Raw genomic sequence first — 22,572 nt, 5'->3', positions numbered from 1 at the left:
AGCTGCAAGATTACAAGTATGTTTTCCTACATTTTCTTCTACTACTTTTAATCTTTTTTAAGTTTTGATCTTTCACTCAAGTGGGATTTATTTGGGTGTGCAGTGTGAAATAAAGATCAAACCTTTTATTTCTAGTAACACCCACAGGTTACTTTTGTAATTTGTCCATTTTTTTCTCTATGGTTTGAAAGATAATCTCTGTCTAATGCTATATTCCACCTTTATATGTCCCTGGATTGCCAATTCTCTGGAATATTCCACTGGTCTAATCCTGCAGCGTCACACTTTTTACCATTGTAACATAAAAGTAAGTTTAAAATCTTATAATTAAAAAGATAGTCTCTATCAAATACTCAACCTTAAATTATAAAAGTTATAGATATTATAAATATTATATAATAAAATTATATATAATATAAAATTTCAAAAGATATTTTAATGTCTCATACATTTGCTTTTTCAGATAAACATTTGTATCAGCTTGCAAATTTCATTTTAAAATTCCTTTGGGATTTCTATTGGGAATAGATTGAATTTATAGATTAATTTAGGGGAAGGGATGAATCTTTCTAATCCTTACTCCCTATGATATCTCAGAATAACAGCTAATATATATTTGTTGAATGAATGAATATATGCTTTGTTTTGGTTTTGGAGATGAGGAGAGGGAGTAAATATTTGATCATCTTCTAGATGTTTTAAACATTCTTAAAAATGATCATTTCACTTAGATTTTCAATTTATCATTGTAAAGTTCTACATAATATTTTCACTTAAAAATCTTCCCCATATTTCTAAGTATGTCTGCTTTCTTAATCCAAATGTAGTTTACTTTGGTTTCTCCACTTTTTGTCTTTGTCAGACTTGACAGAGTTTTACTTTATTGGTCTTTAAGTATATTTTAAAAATTGCTTTTATTGATATGCTTTCTTTTTTACTTGTTTGATTTCCCTTTCATCTTAATTCTTCCTTTTACTTGTTTTAGTTTATATGACTGACTTTTTCCTGGGTCTTTTAGCTGAATGTGTAGTGTATTTATATTTTCTCTCTCTTAGTTTTTAATATATATTTTTAGGCTATAAATCATCCTCTAATTTCTGTTTTGGCCATGTCCAGTAGTTTTTATATATATTCGTTTCACTGTCTTTCATAAGTGAGTAGTCCATAATTTTACACTTTTATTCTTTTTTAACCAAAGAGTTATTTTGAAAATAGCATTAAAAAATAAGTGGTTAGAGCAATATTTTGGGGGGGGGGGTGGCTACAGGTAAGGAGGAGAGAGCTATCCATATATTGTTTATTTCTAGATTTTTTTTCATTATAGGTAGAGAATAGAGCCTATATGATTTCCCCTTTGGATAATATATTGAGATTTCCTTTGTAGTCAAACAGTTAATTTTTGTAAACATTCTACAGGTTTAAAGAAATGTGCATGCTCTCTTTAGGAAAAGTATCTTAAGTCTGCTTATTAAATCAACCTTGTTAATTGTGTTTTTCAAATACTCTGCATTCTTATTTTCCATATATCTTAACCTGTCAGTCTCTAGGAGCTTGTGGTTTTCAGACATTCTCCTGTATTTCCAATAATGTGTTTATATATTTTGAGGCTTTGTTGTTTCATGGGGTAGAGGTTTGCTTCCACTGTATCTTCTCGGTAGATTGTACATTTAATTGATACAAAATTTCTCTCTTTGTTGCCTTTGATTACTAAAGGAAGCCTTTTCCCTAGGGTGGCGCTCCTTGTGATTTTTTTTTTTTTTGAAGAGTCTGGGGTTATTTCACATTTTTCTTGCTTCTCCCTCTGCTCCAGCCCTCAAGCAGTGAGCCTTCCCCAGGCACATTTCTCCTTCCGTTTGGTGAGCAATTCTCAGCAGCAAACACTGCTGCTACAACCCACTGTACCTATGGGTGAGGGTGGGTGAGTGTGGAGAAAGGCTGGCACTAGGGTGGGCCAAGGGAGGCCCAGAGGGTGCAAAATTGGTCACTGTCAGTGTCTGCAAAGTCAGGCGGACCTTGCATGCTGCTGAGAGTGAGTGCCTTCCTGAATTTGGCACTCTAGGGGCCTCACCTGCCTCCCCGGAGTCCCAGTCCTGCTAACAGAATCCATTGTTCTCCAGGTGGGCCTTTCAGTGATCTTGAGAGATTGCCCATCACTCACTCTGGGTCTTTCATATCTGCCATCTCTGAGTTTGCTCTTTCATCACTCCACTCAGAAGGACGACCTCCATTTCCATAGTAGCTATTCCTATACCTGTTTGGATTGTGGTTTACTCTGGTATTTCTGTTAATCTATTCCTGTCTTTTTAATTTTTATTTTCATCAGGGTAACAATGATGAATTAGTTAACAATGAAATAACCCTAAAAGAAAAACGGAAGGTCTTTACCTTGCCCTTCTTCACTCCCATTCTACTCGTCAGAGATAACCCTTGAAAAATTTCTAGCTGTTTCTTCTATTATTTGCCTTCACATTTCTAAATAATATGATTTCTGCTTTGCTTACCACTTATAGGAATGCTTTATTGACTTCCACTCGTGACATATGAGTATATGGCTTTGTTACTTTACCATCCCCACTGCTCCAAAACTTCATTCTCGCAATATAATTTTTGGCTAAATTTGGTTTTTACTGCTGGGAAAAGTAGTGTACTTATACTTCCCTAATCATTTAAACTTTTTTTTCTTGAAGCTAATAATGGACTTGTTTCTATATTTGATTAGTTTCCATGTGTTCCGTCAAACCCATTATTCACTATCAACAGTTTCTAAGCAGTTATATCTATCAGATAATAATTTATCAATTCTCTTTTAGTTATTTAGTTTTTCTTTTATAGGGAACTCTCTCTGGAAACGTTTTTTTCTCCTTCTCCAGTTTGGATCGATTGCTTTCTTGCTTTGCCACCTGGTTGTCACCCTGAAACTTATCTTTATGTTTTCCTGTGTTGGAGTCTGTGTTTTCTCTTGTTTTATGTCTTCTTCTTTCTTGCTTCTCATTTTCATGGAGCACATCCTTCCACAGCTTTCTACAGAAATATGGATGGAAGTAAAATATTTTCATGTGAAAATGTCTTTATTGGAGGTGTCACACTTTTCCAAGAGCTCTGTCTTATACTCTGATTGCTCCTGTTCTTTAACTGCCTGTTCTTGTTTCATCAATATAATATCTTCTCTTATTTCTCTGAGGTTGTTAATAACTTGATTTTAAGCACTGTTTCCTTTTGTGCTCTGCATGGTCTCAAGTTTCCTCCAGATCCCATTTTTCTGTAAATTTAGGTCTTTCTCTTTCATGTTGGAGAATCTCCTCAAATGTCTTGTAGTCATTAGCTATAATATTTAAGAAAAAGGTGCTCAGAAGCTGATGGGAGCTCTGTGCTCATCTGTGGAGCTTGTTGGTGGATGAATTTCACTGTTGGATGATCAAGTGGCAAGGCATCCTTGGCTCTGGGGGACCCTTGAACTTCTGGATCTGAAAGTCTCCCTTTCCTTAGGCTTGGGTCTCAAGAGATGAACCTTCCAATCTCCTCTTTGGGAGGTATGATTTAGTGGCTGACTTTCTGGAAGCAGGGAGGAGGAAGGGCCCAGGGAGCTCCCCATTCAGTACAACTTTTTTAAACCCTGCGCCTTATTGCAGCCCTTCTCTCTGCCTGGTATCTTTGAGTCTGGAGTCTCTAATTTAATGTCTCCTGCCCCCAACAGTTGCCTGAATACATATGAGAGGGGAGGAGATCTGGGAGTCTGACTGCTGTGTACACAGACTTGGAGCCTGTCTCCACCTTAACCCTCAGCCCCCATGCTCCACCATACCTGTTTCCTCCCATTCCTGAGCCTTTAGGTGTCATGGGCTTCATTCTCATTTTTACTCCCCTTTGCAGAATTTAGCTTCTAGCTTCCTTTGCTCTTTAAAGCCAACTTATCACTCTCCACCCACTCTCCACTTTTGAAAATTGTTTTGACGTCTTTGAAGCTGACTTTGATATCTTTCATGCAGTGATGTCTTCATTCTCTCTTTTTCCTTACGTACTGGTGTCCTCTTTGCCTGGAACCCTTGTCTCTTCCTTCGCTTTACTGTTACCTCCTCAGAAAGCCGCTCCTGGGTCTCCATTTTCTCCCTCTTGTATTGTCTCTTGGCCTCTCTAGGCTGCAAGCTCTATCTTTTATCACTCTTTACTCAAATCCTGGCACCTGCTTGATACTTACTTGTTGAGTGAATAAACAAAGCAGAGCTAGGTTGTTCTAGACTGGAAGAAGTGTGACGTTTTCCTTCTGGCCTGGAGGAAGCTGCCATCAGAAGCACCCAACGTTGCCTTTAAAGTGCCAGATCTGGGACCACATACTGCTTTACGAGGGAGTGAAGTTGGGATCCATGCAGAGAGGAAGATTATGTCTGCTCCTCACTCCCCCACATCTGTGTTCCAGCTGTGATGACTTAAGCCCTGTCCCTCTTGGAGAAAAGTGTGTAGATCAGTGCTCTGGGGCTGGGACTTGATTCATAATGTTAGTAATGACAACGCACATATATTGAGCATCTCCTATGTGCCGGGCACCATACTGCGTATGCAACATGCATAATCTCATTTAATTCCCATCTGGGGTAGATTATCCCTATTATTTCTGTTTTTATAAGTGAGGAGACTGAGACTTAGAGGAGATGAGTAACTCACTCAAGTCCATGGGATTCATGAATGAGAGAACTAAAACTTGGACCCAGGTCTGTCTGATGCGAAAGCTTCTGCTGGTATAGTCATGTTCTACTGGTTTCTGTGATGTTTTCCTCCCTCTACATTTAAGCATCACAGAATCACTGGCTGGAGTCATGACATCTCAGAGGAAGAAAAGATCATAGAGGTCATCTATTTGGTCCAACTCCTGTTGGCACTGAGGAGAAAATGTAAGCCTGACATTTCCAGCCACGCATCATTTGCACGGTGAGCACTGCATTTAGCATTGATGCCTCACAGGAAACAGTAGGATCAGAATCTGTAGCTAACCAGGGCAAAGAAGGGCACAAAAGCTGGCCCCAGATCATTTTTGGCAAGTGCACGCAGCCCTCTGTCCACAGGGTGAATGAAGCTATACACCAGAGTGACTTAAGTAAGTACAGTGCTTATCCTGAGAAAGGCACCTTGGGAATCTACTCTGACATAGATTTCCTTCTGACTTATAGTTGATATAAAACACCTAATATTCCATTGGTCAGCTTTCCAAATCCCCTGTGCCACTGGGCTTTGTGTTAAATACAACACACGCGGCCCGAGACTGTAGACTCAGAGGACAATGTGGAATAAAAACGGCAGGACATGATTCCAAGATTCACTATATGATACAAATTTTGGGCTAAAATCACAGGATATTTCTCCCCACCCTTCCCTCCAAGTTCACCTACTCCCATAGTTCCTTAGGTTTGCAAAGATTTGAAGGAAAGGGGATTACCACTGAAGTAAGTAGATTTCAAGTCCTGGTGATGTTTTTCTAGCTGCCACATGTGGCCCGGTGTTAAGTAGCTGAACATTTCTGCTTGCTGGCAGCCAAAGTCAGCCCTCACCTCCTATGGAGCTCTTTCTGACTTCAAAAAGCATTCCACAGGGTTGCAGAGAAGAGGAAATGTGGGAGAGGGTTACCACTTACGCTGCCTGAATTCATTTTCCTTCTTTGTGCTTTCTGGTTATTAAAGCCATGCAGGAGACATCAGAAGGGCAGAGGAATTTGAGGGCTTCTTCAGATAAGGTGCTAGAAACCCCGATATTTGAATGAGAGATTGCATTCTCCTAGAAGCAACTTTTTAAAAAAGCATAACTAAATGTAATTTCCATTGGGAAAGGTTCCTGTAACAGATGTGCAAAGTATGCTGAATCAGTTAAGGGATCCCTTGCTATGTATGAAAGCTCATCTCTTTGCATCTTTCAGGGAAAAAAAAACCAGTCATTTGGAATGTTTTCCACAGTATAGCAATTCTGCTGGTGGCAAGCAAAGCCAGCCCAAGAAGGCACTGCTTACAGAATGGCATAAGAAGCATGTCATTTACAAACCCTCGCTGTGCATAGCTGGAAAGCAGGAATGAGGCTGGAATAAATATAAGCTGGACACTCCTTGATGGGGGACATCTTAACAGCAGCTACCCTGTTGAATTTTTGAAAACAAATTTGTTTTGCCTGTTAGAATTTCTTAAAGCTTGAAGAGGACTTTAAAGTCTTCTAGATCATTTCGACATTGAAAATAAACCAACATAATTCTTATTTTGTTCTACTTTATAGTTTGAATGAAATTTTAAAATAATAATTGATTTTTTTTAATTTGCAAACTTTTGGCAGAACTCATAACACAGTACAATAAATTGCTGCATGAGCCAACCTCCTCCAACCAATTTAATGAGATTTGAGCAAAATTTGTTAGATCAAATGAACAGTAATAGGCTGATTTTTATTTTCAAATGTGGTCAGTCAACAGATACTTACTGGACATACCTGCATGTAAGGAACTGTGTGAGACCCTATAGGCATCACATGTTTAGGACACAATGACTAACTTAGAACATTAGACATCTTCTGTTTTCCTTCTGCAGTGATACGTATTTATTTTTTATTATTTTTATTGGAGTATGGTTGATTTACAATGTTGTGTTACTTTCTGCTGTACAGCAAAGTGAGTCAGTTATACATATACATACATCCACTCTTTTTTAAAATTCTTTTCCCATATAGGCCATTACAGAGTATTGAGTAGAGTTCCCTGTGCTATACAGTAGGTCCTTATTAGTTATCTATTTTATATATAGTAGTGTGTATATGTCAATCCTAATCTCCCAATTTATCCCTCCCTGGCTTTCCCCCCTGGTAACCATAAGTTTGTTTTCTACATCTGTGACTCTGTTTCTGTTTTGTAAATAAGTTCATTTGTACCATTTTTTTTTAGATTCCACATATAAGCAAGATGTCATATATTTGTCTTTCTCTGTCTGACTTCACTCAGTATTACAATCTCTAGGTCCATCCGTGTTGCTGCAAATGGCATTATTTTGTTCTTTTTTATGGCCGAGTAATATTCCATTGTATATATGTACTACATCTTCTTTATCCATTCCTCTGTTGATGGACATTTAGGTTGCTTCCATGTCCTGGCTATTGTAAATAGTGCTGCAGTGAACATTGGGGTGCATGTATCTTTTCGAATTATGGTTTTCTTTGGATAGATGCCTAGGAGTGGGATTGCTTTATCCTATGGTACCTCTGTTTTTAGTTTTTTAAGGAACCTCATATTGAGTGTGGACTATGAATTGGTTGTGATGATCTTGGGGAGGAAGGGGGCAGGGCCCTCTCAGCGGCACCTGCCCTTTGGTGCTGAACCTGACTTGAGTCGGTCTCTCTGTCCCTCTGGGTTTCTGTCTGTCTCTCTCTCCTCTGTCTAACCCACAGGGTGGACTGTGTTTGGAGTGGAGCTGGAGGTTTCTCTGTGTCAAGCTAATTGGCCCATTTGGGGCTTAAACCCAGATTCTTAGACCTCTTAGTACCTTACTGTAGACAACTAGGCTTGGAACTTTGGATGCAAATGCTAATTGTTGATCATTAGGAATGACTTTCTCCATTGGGGTCCCAGAGGAGACAGGGGGGCTGGCTGGCCGCTGCATCAGCCATGACGCACACAGTGAGAGCTTTGGTCCTCTGTGTGGAAACAAATGAAGTTCAGGCATTGCAGGGCCAGTATGTCCCTCTAACATTCCAGGGGACGACACATCCCATGACCTGGCCTCCTCCACGAGAACATGCATTCATCAGGAGTTAAGTTAAACAGTACCTAGAGATTGATGCAGGTGTGTGAGCCACACGCCTATTTTTTGGTGGTAACCTAAAGGCTACCCTGGTGACTTTTTGAGGAAAGACTGTCTTCCTCTTCTCTGAGTCGATGGATTTGTTGGCTTGAGTTTTAGAGCAACCCGAACAGTGATTAGGCTAATGGCCTTTGTTGGCTCAAGGCAGTGTTCTCCTTATGTTCTTAAATAATAAAGCTTAAACATCCCAAGAAATAGATGTATAAAGAAAAACATTGACTTTTTAGTGAATTCAAAATTGCTGACTTACAGTATTGAAATACATCCAATATGCACAATAGCCTGAATCTCTGATAGGCCTTAAATTTAAAAGATGGATGTCAGAAGGACCCATCAGTCAATGTCCAGATCCAGGATGTAACTATCTTTCTCCCCATGTTCAAACAGCCATTCCTCATCTACCCTGGCACTCTTTCCCAAGCCCAGATGTGTCATTGGAACCTTTCCTCAACACAAGTTTAAGTCAAGGGATTGGAATTGGCCCTTGAGATGACATTTATAGACCAGCTCTGATCTAGGTAGCTTCATTCAAGGAAATTTCAGAGGTCTACTTTTTTTGCTCTACACTGGTTTATGTTTGGATATTCTCACTCTCCTTTTGTCATGACTTTTGTGTATTTCTGTCCAAATGGCATCAGTTTCCAGCCTGGACTTGACTACATGTGCTGCCTTGTAGTTACATGGGTACCAGGAAGGAAAGGAACTTTCCAAAGTCACATGCAGTTTTACATCATAATATGATGCCATATAATAGTAAATGACTTTTAACCAGTGTTAAGTAGACTGTATTAGTTTGAAGAGTGAACTGTATTCAGTCTTTTAATTAAGGTTTCATGAAATGTCTATTGTTTGGAAAAGAAGCATTTTTTTCAGATAATGTACCTTAGGATACATGTCCCTTAAGCCAAAACAAAGGCTGTGAGTGTGTGTGTGTGTGTGTGTGTGTGTGTGTGTGTGTGTGTGTGTGTGTGTATTCATAACTGAACTAATAGTAAAACCATTTATTGAGCACTTACTATTTGCCAGATACTATGATAGTCATTTTAAATGTGTTTGTGTTATTTTGCAGGGCTGCCATAACAAAATACAAAAACTGAGTAGCTTCAACAAGAGTAATTTATTTTTTCATACTTCTGGAGGCTGGGAGTCCAAGATCAAGGTGTGGGCAGGTTTGGTTTCATCTGAGGCCTCTCTCCTTGGCTTGCAGATGGCTGCCTTCCTGCTGTGTCCTCACGTGGCCTGTCCTCTGTGTGTGAGCATCCGTGGGGCCTTTGTCTCCTTATAAGGACACTGGTTAGATTGGATTAGGGCCCACCCTAATGGCCTCATTTTAATTTAATCACCTCTTTAAAGGCCCTATCTCCTCACATTTTGAGCTACTGGAGATTAGGGCTTCAACATATAAATTTAGGATGGGGGAGAAGGAGACACATTCAGCTCATAACAGTGTTGAATCCTCACCACAATTTTTGTAATAAGGGTACTATCATTATCTCCATTTTAAAGATAAAGAAACAGAGGTTCATAGAAAGCTGAGTCACTGGCCTGATGACTTCCATGTAGCAAGCCAAGCATACCATTTACATGCTCTGTATTTCTTTTTCAGTGTGTGTGTCAGAGGTATCATCTAGCTTATGAAGTGAGTTTGAAGAGGCCCATTGAAATTTCTGGATCCCTTTAAAAGGAGGTGTATGTAACCATGTTGCTAAAGGAGCTTCTGCCACTTAGCAGCTGTGTGACCTCTGGCAGGTTACTTTACCTCTCTGGCCTTTGGTTTTCTCATCTATAAAATGGGGGTGTTAATCGTACCTACCTGAGAGGGCTGTTGTGAGGAGGATGTGAGATAATCCATATGAAGTCTTTATAACGATGTCTGTACGTAGAGGTATTAAGTAGATGTTAGTAGCTATTATTATATATGATTATTGTTATTCTGAGAAAGATACATTTTCAGAATGGGACAAAGTGATTACTATCATTCCATTTTAACATTTGAAAGTGTTATTACATGCTGGTTGTTTGGATCTACATATTACCATAGTTTTAAATATTATCATTCTCAATACATTGTGTCATTTTACATTGGCAGTATGTCAGAGGCTGGTGTAACATGTCAAAGGGGATTTAATTCATTGGCTGTGTGTCATAAATGTGACACTGCACTGAGAATCAGACCGACAGTACCTGTTTTTAACACATGTTGGACACACCGGCAGGGTTTCCTTGGAGTTAGGAGTCACTCTGAGCTGTTGCAGCACCAGTTTTCTGGGGAGCCCTGAAAGACCATAAGAGATTATTCCCTAAAAACCAATTTTCAAGTGGCCCCATTGCAAAATGGCTCTGCAATTACTCTGTCACGCAGAGGCCTAAACTGGGCACGTGGAATGTTGCAGACAGAGTTCCATGAGAGCCCTGCTGGCCCGCCGGCCGCTGCACCGCTGCCATGGTCTTCCCTTGCTGGGTTGCACTGTCGTGGGTACCAGCCCCCTGGAGCAGTGCTCCTTGAAGTTGCTTCCAGACTCCAATATTGCAGGTCATGCTGCACTGCAGGGCCTCGTCCATCTAGTCTAAGGTACTTTTGCAAGTATTTTTCTAGATTAAATTGCTAGCAGTGGAGTTGCTGGGCTGGAAGTTATGTCTATTCACAATTTTGATGGCTATTTCCAGACTGACCTTCAAAACAGTTGAACCAGTACATTCTTACCCACGGTGGGTGAGCGTGCCTATTTGATATTGTCAGATATTTTCATTTTGGCCAACATGATAGGTGAGATCCATTCTTCCACAATTGCTTTGATTTGTATGTCTTTAATTATGAATATGATTGAGCACCATTTCATCCATGTGTTCCCTGTCTGTATTTTTTACTTCTGCGTGTGAATTGCCTATTCATATCCTTTGCCCGCTTTTCCACTGGGTGTGTCTTTTTCCAAGTGAATTATATAGAGCCTTTGTCAGTTAAGGAAACGAGCCCTTAAGGCAAATATTTTCCCCACTTTACCCTTTGTCTTTTGTCTTTGTTTACAGTATTTCGGCCCATCCTAAGTTTTTAAATTAACGTTTTTAAATTTCTCAACACGCAGGAAATTTGTGGAATATTTAGTCTTGTTGGACTAAACCTCAAGATCCCTTCAAGTCTAAAGAAGATTCTACAAATACTAACAACCACGAAATGAAAGGAACGCAAGTCCAGTGGTGGATTTTTTGCAGACTTTAGCAGGTGGGTGAAAGCCACTTCTGTTGTCTAGGCCTTTCCAAGGATTCTGTCATCTCTCCTGTAAAATACTCTACTCTGCATTGTAGCAGCTGAACAGTTGACATTACAATCAAGATAAGATTTTTAAAATGTTTTTAAATGTTTTAAATAAAATGTTTTATTAGTGTTATAAAAGTCATATGGTTCACTACAGTGATTGAATTTTTAAAATCCAGGCTCTGGCACCATGCCTACCCCTCAGGAATGTGCTGGATGGGTCTACCAATGTTTGTGGTAGGGCAACGTGACTCATGGAAGGATGAACCCCCCTAGAAGGCTTGGTGAGCTCAAGGATGCCCTGACACTTCTTCAAGGGGAGGAAAAGAAAGTAAGAACTTTGAATGCAGACACTAAATGACTTGGAGATAGCTTTCAATAATGTATGATATAGTTTTAAACTTTTTGGAAAATGTGGATCCTCCTTAAACTATTAAGGTAAACTCAATCATCTAAATTAGAGAGCTTCTCAAAACCTTGATGTGCATATGAATCACTTGGGGATCTTGTCTGAATGCAAATTCTGTGATTGGCTGGGGGGCTCCGGGTAGGACTGAGATTCTGCATTTCTAGCAAGCTGCTCGTCCCCAGACCTCGCAGTAGCCAGGCTCTAAAATACAACTCTCCTGAACGCATTCCCCTACTCGTGGTACTATATGCGCATATACACATGCTTTCTGTATATCTTTATATTCCTGCTTTCTAAAACATTAATTGGGAAATAGGCCATCGTTACAGAAACCGCAATGTGCTTCATGGAAAAAACATTGGGTACCAAGGCAAAACATTGACAAATTGATACTTTCTTGCTTGGTCATGCCTGATTTAAGGAAATGAAGCCAAAATAGGCTATGTGAATTGGAAATTGGCTTCGACCACATTGAAATTATTCTCTTTTAAAATATTAGCAGTTGAGTGTGTAAACCAATATTTATTTTCTAATCAAAGGTTTGTGGCAAATGGTTGATAAATGAAAGAAATGAGGGAAGAATGCTTTGAAATGCTTCTAGTAATAGAAATGGAAATAGGATATTTTATTTCTTTAAATGGCAGACACAGGCCTCAACTAAAATTCATCCTGCTCTAGGAAAAGGAAATTATATGAAAAACTGATCATAGTATAAAAGCACAGGCCGGCACCTCTCTGCCAGCGATCATAATAAGTATTTTTTGGGGGAAAAAAGAGTTGAAGATCCAGCTACATTAAGGGAGAATCTATTAACAGAGTAATTGTATAGAGAGGATCCCTTAAGAAAAGCTTCCAAAATTCCATTATCTTAACTGTCACTCGCCACTTTGAGTTGTCTTGGAGCTGTGTGTTTTCATGAATTACCAGAGCTGTTTGTTTTTTCCTTTATCAGTCATCACCCTGTCAGCCGGGCCATTCATAACAACTTGTGGCAGCTCCTCAGGAGAGTTCAGAGCTTGAATAGGACCCTATCAACTCTCACACCTCATTGTGTGAAACTGTTTACCAGCATTGCCTTTTTCTGTAAATATTACAAGCGGAGCCCTGAAAGTAGAGATGTGTGAAAACAGAATGGACAAACCTTGTAGCAGTTGGCTGAGATGGCAGATGGGGGGTGACTGAGAATTTGCAAGTCCTGGTGTTTCCTTTATTCGGCTGAATACTGCCTAGTCACTGGGCTTGCATACACATCGCATACGCGTTCTCGTGTATGCTTGTTAATTAGACAATATTGAATTTGACTTAACATTTGTGTCAGTTTGGTGAAAGTGAGACTTTGTAATTAGGGAGTACAGACCGGGTTTCTGTCACCATTCTACTCACTTACCCTGATTTAATGCCCCCTTTTCCAGTGTATTGTCACACTTGGTGTGCTGAGTTCCCCCGCTGTCTTTTATGCTTGACTAGTAACAAGGTGGCCCACATTATACAACCACCAGCAAATGGACTCTGTCTCCTGGACTTAACAGCCTGAAGTTTCTGCCAGATTCACCCATCAGAAATAATTTCTTATTTAAAGCAAATGTCAACAATTCTCTATTGAAGCTAATATCATGAACTTGCAAATGGGTATGATTTTTTTTGTTCTCTATTTTTATTGAAGTTATATATGCACAGATTTTGAAGTGTCAGGGAGTTCCAGGTTTTGTGACAAAAAAAGAGCCATCTCCCCAGCCTCCCATCCCTACCGCCACAGGCAACCACTTTCATTTCTTGCAGCAGATTATTTAGAAAAATAACTTCACAGTGAGAAATAGGTTGTTTCACTGTACCTGTTTTTGGATGTTACATAGATGGAATCATTGCTGTGATTCACTTCTTCCACTTACCATGAAGGTGGGTTTTCTTTTTTTTTACAAATTTATTTGTTTATTTTTGGCCGCGTTGGGTCTTCGTTGCTGCGCGCGGGCTTCTCATTGTGGTGGCTTCTCTTGTTGCGGAGCAGGGGCTCTAGGTGCACGGGCTTCAGTAGTTGAGGCTCGCGGGCTTAGTTGCTCCATGGCATGTGGGATCTTCCCGGACCAGGGCTCAAACCCACATCCCCTTCATTGGCAGGGGGATTCTTAACCGCTGCCCCACCAGGGACGTCCCGGTGGGTTTTCTTTTAATTACTCTTTTTTAAAACCAAGGTATAATTTATATACAATGAATGCACAGATTTTCAATGTATAGTTCAATACGTTTTAACAAATGAATGTACCCACGTAACTGTACACCAAACTACGGAACATTTGCGACACCCCAGAAAGTTCCCTTATACACCTTTGCAATCAGTCCCCATCCATGAAGCAATCACTTTTCTTATTTCTTTCATCATAGATTAGATCTCCCTGCTCTAGAGCTTTCTGTATGGCATTATACATTAGGCACTCTTTTGTGCCTGACCTCTTTTGCTCAAAGTGACATCTTTGAGATTCATGCAGAAATTTATTCCTTTTAACTACCAAGTAGTGTTTCACTGTATGAAAATACTACTGTTTGTTTATCAGTTTACTTGTTGATGCTCAGTTGTTTCCATTTTGGGGCTATTGGGTTGTCTTTTTATGATTGATTCATGGGAGTTTTATATATTCTAGATAACAAGTTCTTTGTCAGAAATCAGCTTTGCAAATATCTCTCCCAGTCTGTGTTTCATCTTTTCATCTTCTTAATGGTATCATTTGATGAGCAGAAATTTTAAATTTTGGTTATGTCCATCTTATGATTTTTTTTTTTATGGCTTGTGCTTTTTGTATCCTGTCAAAGAACTCTTTGCCAACCACAAGATCGTGCAAATATTCTTCTATGTTTTCTTTTAGAAAACATTGCCGCTTTCTAGTTTCAGATTTTACATGAAAGATTCCTATCTAAATATAATTTTTGTGTTATGGTGTGAGGTAGAGGTCAAGGTTCTTTCTTTTTTAAAATATGGATATACAATTGTTCTAGCATCATTTGTTGTAAAAACTTTCCTTTCCCCATTGGATGTGTGTATGTGTATGTGTGTGTATACTTCAGAACTTTATTCTGCTTCACTGACTTGCATATCTATCTTTATACAAGTAACAGTGTCTTAATTATTGTGGTTTTTAAGCACAATTTAAAAGCGGGTAGTGTAAGTCTTCCAAATTTTTTCTTCTTTTTAAGGTTATTTTTACTATTCTTAATCTTTCGTGTTTTCATATACGTATACAATCAGCTTGTTAATTTCTACTACAAGCCTCATGGAATTTTGATTGGGATTGCACTGAATTTATAGATCAATTAGGGAAGAACTGACACTTTAGCAATATTAATTTTTCCCATCCCTAAATGTGTTATATGGTTTAAGTTTTTTATTTAATACCTTTCTGCAGTATGTAGTAGTTTTCAGAATACAAGTCCTACCTATCTTTTCTTAAATTTATTTTTGAGTATTTTATGTTATTCCTGCAATAGTAAATGAATTGCTTTTAAATTTCATTTTTTAATAATTTGCTGGTAAAATTTTGAAATATAATTAAACTTTGTGTATTGACCTTAATTCCTGTGACTTTGCTAAATTCACTTTTCAGTTCTAGTAGTTTTGGGGGGTAGATTTCTTAGAATGTTTTATATATACAATCATGTCAACAGCAAAAAAGACTGTTTTGCTTCTTTCTTTTCAATTTTTATACCTTTATTTCTTTCTTACATTGTTGTGCTAGATAGGGCTTCCAGTATTTTGCTGAATAGACATGGAGACAGTGGGTATCTTGTTCCTGAACTAAGAAGCGTTCAATATTTCACCAATAAGTATGACATTAACTCTTGTTTCTTCATATATTCCCACTATCAGGTTGATGAAATTCCTTTCTTTTCCTAGTGTTTTGAGAGGTTTTTTTTTCATGAAAGGTGTGACATTTTTTGACATTTTCAAAAATGTTTTAGCATCAATTGAGATTTTTTTTTCTCTTTGATTCTGTTAATGTAATGAATTAGAACTATTGATTTCATAATGTAAAACCAACCTTTAATCCTGGCATAAGCTCCATTTATTAATAACATTTATCCTTTTCATATAATGCTGAATTTGATTTGTTAATGTTTTCTTGAGGACTTTGTATATTTATTCATGTAGGATATTAGTCTATAGTTTTCTTTGCTTGTAATGTCTTTGTCAGGTTGTAATAACAGGGTTATGCTGGCCTCATTAAACTACTTGAAAAGCATTTCCTCCTATTTTCTCAAAGAGTTTGTATAACACTGGTATTAGTTTTGTCCTTAAACCTCTCATAGAATTTGTGAGTAAAGCCGTCTGGGCCGGGGTTTTCTTTGTTGAAAGGTTTTTAATTATGAATTTAATTTTGAAAATGGATATAAAGCACTTTGAATTTTTCTATTTCTTCCTGTGCTAATTTTGGTAAGATCTGCTTTTCAGGGAATTTGTCCACTTGCTCTTAAGTTGTTGAAATTATAGGCGTAAAGTCATTAATGTTTTTGTCTTCTTGGAGAATTGAATCCCTTTTCATTTTGTAATAAGCCTATCACTGGTAATATTTTTTGTCTGAAGCCTACTTTGATATTAATAAAGCAACTTCAGCTTTCTTTTGAGTAGTGTCTGCATGGAATATCTTTTTTCATTCTTTTACTTTTAATCTATTTATGTCTTTATATTTAAAGTGGTATTCTTGTAGGCAGCATATAGTTGGGTCTTGCTTTTTATCTAATCTAACAATCTATCTTTGCGTTAGTGTGGCTTACATTTAATGTGATTATTGATATGGTTGAATTAAAATCTACCATCTAACCAGCTCGTTTCTATTTCTTCCATTTGTCCTTCGTTTCTTTTTTCCTTTCTTTTTGCTTCCTTTTTGATTAATTGAGCATTTTCATGATTCAATGTTATTTCCACTATTGAATTATCATGCACACCTCTTTTGAAAAAACTTGAGTACTTTTAGGGTTTACAATGTACCTGTTATTTAATTAAAGTCCACTTTCACATAATATCCTGTCATGTTTAGTATAAAGACAACAATATATCCCCAATTTCTCCCTCTCATTCTTCTTCTCTTCTTGCCACATACTGACTCTTACATATGCTGTAAATACACAATACTACTATTTTTGCTTTAGGTAGTTATCTTTCAGAGCAATTAAAAATAATAAAAAATAAATTTTGAACTTTGCTTACCTTTAGTTATTCCATTTCCAGCGCTCTTAATTTTTTGGTGTAGATTCAAGCTTCTGTCTGCTATTATATTCCTTCTGTCTAAAGAACTTTCTTCAATATTACTTATAGCATGGGTCTACTGGCAATGAATTCGCTCAGGTTTGTTTTTTGGTTTTGGTTCAGGAAAGTCTTTATTTCTTGTTCCTTTTTGAAAGACATTTTTGCTGGGTATAGGATTCTGACTGGACAGATTTTTGTTGTTGTTCAGCTACAGAGACCTCATTCCTTATCTTCTGTCTTGTGTAGTTTCTGGAGAAGTCTACTGTAACTCTTATCTTTAATATTTTTTTAAATTAATTAATTAATTTATTTATTTTTGGCTGTGTTGGGTCTTCGTTTCTGTGCGAGGGCTTTCTCTAGTTGCGGCAAGTGGGGGCCACTCTTCATTGCCGTGTGCAGGCCTCTCACTATCGCAGCCTCTCTTGTTGCGGAGCACAGGCTCCAGACGCGCAGGCTCAGTAGTTGTGGCTCACGGGCCCAGTTGCTCCGCGGCATGTGGGATCTTCCCAGACCAGGGCTCGAACCCATGTCCCCTGCATTGGCAGGTGGATTCTCAACCACTGCACCACCAGGGAAGCCCTTATCTTTAATTTTTATTCCTCTGTATGGTATGTGTCTATTCACTGGCTGCCTTCATAATTTCCTTTGTCTCTGGTTTTCAGCAGCTTGTATATAATATGCCTATGGTGTGGGAGTACTTTTGGTAGGGGAGCACTTATCCTGCTTGATGTTCTTTGAATGTCTTGGAACTGTTGTTTGGTATCCGTCATTCATTTTGGAATATTCTCATGTATTATTTCTCCTTATTTTTTCTTCCTGGGATGCCAATTACACACAGGTTAGACCTTTTGTTATTATATCATATCTCTTGGATGTTCTGTTGTGTTTTTCCACCCACTCTCTATCCTTCCCCACTGTTCTGCAATCCATGCCAGAATTGTTATAAATCCAGTTTCCACAGATGTGAGGGTCTGACTGAAGAAACTTCATTGCTGTTCTCCTCTTATTCTCCAAATCCTTGTGGGTTTATCCCTTTAAAAGATTGTTTTCTGCCATTTTAGCGGTCTTGGGATGGAGTGAAAGTAGACGCACATAGTCAATCTACCATCTTTACCTGGAAGTCAAGCGTGAATTTCATTATTTAAATTAAGGTTAGTGGTGGTAAGGAACTAAATTTCCTATTATCTTTGAAATAAATCAATCTATTCTATCACATTTTCTAATTTTAAAGGACTTTTGCATTCTCCAAAAGAAAAGAATCACAAATAATAATAGCTAACATTTATTATACACTTATCACGTGTTAAGTGTTGTAAATGCTGCTACTGTATTAACTAATTTCATTCTCACAACAGCTTTATACTATAGACATCCTTATTTTTTTCATTTTTACAGATGAAGATAAACTGAGGCACAGAAGATTAAGTAATTTTTCCAAAGATTCAGAAATAGAAAATGACAGAACTTGGCTCCTTAACCACCATATGTATTCTGACTACCTCCAACAAATTGGAAGATGGTGGCTTTTAGGTAATACCTTTGTTTTTGGTCTCTGCAATCCTTCGTGTACTACTGTTACCTCTCCAAGAGTCTTAATCTATGAATCAGTAAGTACATATTCAGTGCCTGTTATGCGACCAGAATTGTTTTGTTCACTGTGGAGGTATAAAGAAATACAGCAGGGCTGCTTCCTTCAGGGAGTTTACATCTCTCTAAGAGAAGGCCCCCACTAGTCTGAAAATAAGCTTAATGGTACAAAGTGGCACCATCATTCAGGAAAATGAAAGCTTGATTTGATCTGGGTGCTCAGAAACCATGAAAAACTCATTAAAAACACTGATGGTTATTCAAGAGTGTACATAGCTTCTGGCTTACCCATGCTGCCTTTCACTTCTCCCTTTACCTCTTTTTTTGTAGTCTAATTTTAGCTACTGTACTGTTTATAAATATTTCTTCCGCAGAGCAAATTAAGAGGATTGTTTATAAGCTCAAAAGATCTTTGTAAAAGTGTAAAGTGGGAAGAGTCTCAAAGTCTTGGTCACAGTGATATATAGATATACCTTTTTTCCAACTACCTTCTTTCCCTGTCAAGATGGATAACTGAGAATGAACATGTGTTAACATTAGGTGTTCTCTAGTATTTCTGGAATGGCTGTGAGTAAACAAAGGGTTGATAAATGCAATATTATCTTTAGATTGGCTAGCACAGGGACTGACTCCTAATAGATACCTAACAAATATTTATTGTTTCATGGATTGAATGAATGAAATTAAATCCTAAGGTGAATCTTTTTTAGGCAATGAAGAAAATCCTCATGAGTTTGTATTTTAATTTGAAGGAATTTTCCTAATGCAGTGCACATCAACATGTCTTAGGGAGAAAGTTGTCGTCGTTGATCCATTATCCTTACCTGGAAGCTCTTCAGGATTAAGGGACGGGATTCACTCATAGCTTATGACCACTCCCTCCCTGGGGCAGTACCTAGAATTTGTTGGATGGAAATATTTGTTGGATGGAAAGTGAATCATTTGACAGTATCTGGTTTGAGGCTGAAGAAAGTCTAAGTGCTCTATAACCACCTATCCCAACAGTAGGTTCTACACAAAACTAACAGTAACAATAGAACAAATTTTCAGGAAAAACTTGATAATGTAGTAGTCAGACCATGTACTTTTTTCTTTGGTGTTTTTATTTATTTTTATTTTTTTCAATTATTGGAGAGATATATATATATTTTTTTACATCTTTTTTGGAGTATAATTGCTTTACAATGTTGTGTTAGTTTCTGCTGTACAACAAATTGAATCAACTATATGTATACATATATCCCCTTATCCCCTCCCTCTTGAACCTCCCTCCCACCCTCCCTATCCCACCCCTCTAGGTGGTCACAAAGCATCGAGCTGATTTCCCTGCGCTATGCAGCAGCTTCCCACTAGCCATCCATTTTACATTTGGTAGTGTATATATGTCAGTGCTACTCTCTCACTTCGTCCCAGCTTCCCCTTACCCCCGTGTCCTCAAGTCCCTTCTCTATGTCTGCGTCTTTATTCCTGCCCTGCCACTAGGTTCATCAGTACTGTTTTTTTAGATTCCATATATATGTGTTAGCGTACGGTATTTGTTTTTCTCTTTCTGACTTACTTCACTCTGTATGACAGGTCCATCCACCTCATTACAAATAACTCAATTTCGTTCCTTTTTATGGCTGAGTAATATTCCATTGTATATATGTGCCACATCTTCTTCATCCATTCATCTGTCGATGGACATTTTGGTTGCTTCCATGTCCTGGCTATTGTAAATAGCGCTGCAATGAACATTGTGGTACGTGTATCTTTTTGAATTATGGTTTTCTCAGGCTAAATGCCCAGGAGTGGGATTGCTGGATCATATGGTAGTTCTATTTTTAGTTTTTTAAGGAACCTCCATACTGTTCTCCATAGTGGCTGTATCAATTTACATTCCCACCAACAGTGCAGGAGGGTTCCCTTTTCTCCACACCCTTTCCAGCATTTATTGTTTCTAGATTTTTTGGTGATGGCCATTCTGACTGGTGTGAGGTGATAACCTCATTGTGGTTTTGATTTTCATTTCTCTAATGGTTAATGAGGTTGAGCATCTTTTCATGTGTTTCTTGGCCATCTGTATGTCTTCTTTGGAGAAATGTCTATTTAGGTCTTCTGGCCATTTTTGGATCGGGTTGTTTGTTGTTGTGATATTGAGCTGCATGAGCTGCTTGTATATTTTGGAGATTAATCCTTTGTCCATTGCTTCATTTGCAAATATTTTCTCCCATTCTGAGGGTTGTCTTTTCGTCTTGTTTATGGTTTCCTTTGCTGTGCAAAAGCTTTTAAGTTTCCTTAGGTCCCACTTGTTTATTTTTGTTTTTATTTCCATTACTCTAGGAGGTGGGTCAAAAAGGACCTTGCTGTGATTTATGTCATAGAATGTTCTGCCTACATTTTCCTCTACGAGTTTTATAGTCAGACCATGTACTTTGAAACCAAGCAGACCTAGTCTAGTCCCATCTCTACCACTTAGGAGCTAGCCGTGTAACCTCAGGAAGTTGTTTAACCTCTCCAAGTCTCAATTTCCCAATCTTTCAGTTTGGAGCAGTAACAGTATTTCATATGTTTGTTGTGAGGATTGAATAAGATACTCCACACTGTGACCAACTACAGGAAGTGCTCAACAAATGGTAAATAAATAGTTATTACTCTACAGAGATTTCGGGAGTTGAGGCTGTGGCCATTTTGATCTGTAAAGAATCCTGACAAAAGTGGGGAAATCTAAAACAGAGATACCTATATGCTTCCTGTGTTTGTCTTTTCTTGCTTCAGGAATTTTGAGTGGCGTTTGTTTGACTATATGATTATGTGGAAAGGGATGCAATAGGACAGGAGCTAGAAATTCTTTCTACTTTTAGAGAAATGCCCTCTACCAAGGATTTATGCTAACAGGACCCCATAGGCCCACCCTGTCAGCTGAGGATGAAAACAGCCAGAGACGATGGAATATGACACAGTAATGCGTTCTCATTTGTCAGGTGTCAGCTTGCCGATATGGTCTAAGGATATGGTGTTCAGTAATTCCTAGAAATTGCTAATAATGATACCATTTACACAGCAGCTCCTCTGGCAGTTTTCAAAGCACTTCCACATACACCATCTGATTTAATTACCACCACAATGCTATGAGGAACCTGAAATAAATATTATCATTCCCATTTTATAGATGAGTAAATACATTCTGAGAAGCAAAATGATCATGTCCAAGGTCACATAGCTGCTCAGTAATCAACCTCAGACTTGAACCTGAGTTCTCACTCTGGGATCATTATTTTTTTTCCATGAAACAAACAGCTTGTTTTTTCTACATAATCCATCTCGTATTTTGAATATTAAGTGTGCTTGCACCCATGCTAGACCCTTAAGAATTTGTGTTTATAAGATCATTTAGTAATCAGTAGCAGCAGCTAACCTTGTGTGTCTTTTTCGTCCAACAGGGAACAAAGTTTGTCATCCCGATGCACCAGGTCTTTAATGATGTCAATAAAGAAACAGCCCACCCTTTGGTTAAAAGACTCTTGAGCCTTCAAGGACCACTGGTTGTCCAGAGGAAGCCATGGTTATTCTGGTGAAGCACGAGGCCACGGTCGTTTTGATCAGTCACTCAGTGGAGGGTCCAAAGCTTAAGCAGAATAAACTCAGGACAGACAACACTGGAACTCTGGGAGTGTAACCTCACCAGCAGATGAGGTAGTGATGGATGACTCCTGACTGTGGAGTCCTTTTCATCTCTCAATTTATATTCTGAGTTGTTACCTAGAATAAATCCTACTGTTTCTAATTAATGCACTCATTGTCTTTGTTTTGAATGGAAAAGGGAAAAAATGTGTTTATACCCCTGCTAGCAGCATACAAAGTATGCCTGAAGTGGAATATCTTTCTCCATCCTGAATAACATTAATCTTTGCAGTTCTCCGAGGTAACTAATTGCTGTATAGTTGAATTTCTGTTTGTACGGATGGGTGAGTTTCCAGGTGACAATTTGTTGCAGGAAGAATTCTCTCCAGAACCATTCTTAAGATTACTGTCAAATTCCTTAATCAAGAATGAGAATCCAGGGAATTCTGTGGCAGTCCTGTGGTTAGGACTCCGCACTCTCACTGCCAAGGGCCCGCCCGGGTTCAGTCCCTGGTCGGGGAACTAAGATCCCACAAGCTGTGCAGCGTGGCCAAAAAAAAAAAGAATGAGAAGCCAAACTGGTTAGGCTAAATACACGGACAACCAGTTGACAACAGGCTGAGCTCATCCTTCCTGCATTCTTAATTGTCAGAGAGAATTGATGGAT

General features: G+C 38.4%; 1 long non-coding RNA gene across 3 annotated transcripts in view; it reads left to right on the top strand.

Annotated features, from left to right (window-relative positions):
- LOC132353481 (uncharacterized) overlaps positions 1-22,072 on the top strand; it is a 48,434-nt gene extending 26,362 nt beyond the window's left edge. Inside the window, exons 4-9 of one of the 3 annotated variants that reach the window (XR_009499034.1) lie at positions 10,904-11,040; positions 11,253-11,404; positions 13,336-13,378; positions 17,777-17,866; positions 18,111-18,245; positions 21,725-22,072. This is a non-coding gene — a long non-coding RNA (uncharacterized LOC132353481). The remainder of the gene's footprint in view (positions 1-10,903; positions 11,041-11,252; positions 11,405-13,335; positions 13,379-17,776; positions 17,867-18,110; positions 18,246-21,724) is intronic. The other 2 variants (XR_009499033.1, XR_009499035.1) reach the window with 2 other exon arrangements.
- Positions 22,073-22,572: the final 500 nt, after the last annotated feature.

Source organism: Balaenoptera ricei, chromosome 19 (assembly GCF_028023285.1).
Source record: "Balaenoptera ricei isolate mBalRic1 chromosome 19, mBalRic1.hap2, whole genome shotgun sequence".
Lineage (NCBI taxonomy): Eukaryota > Metazoa > Chordata > Mammalia > Artiodactyla > Balaenopteridae > Balaenoptera > Balaenoptera ricei.
The sequence above is the reverse complement of the archived record's forward strand: the minus strand, read 5'-3'. Positions and strand labels throughout refer to the sequence as shown.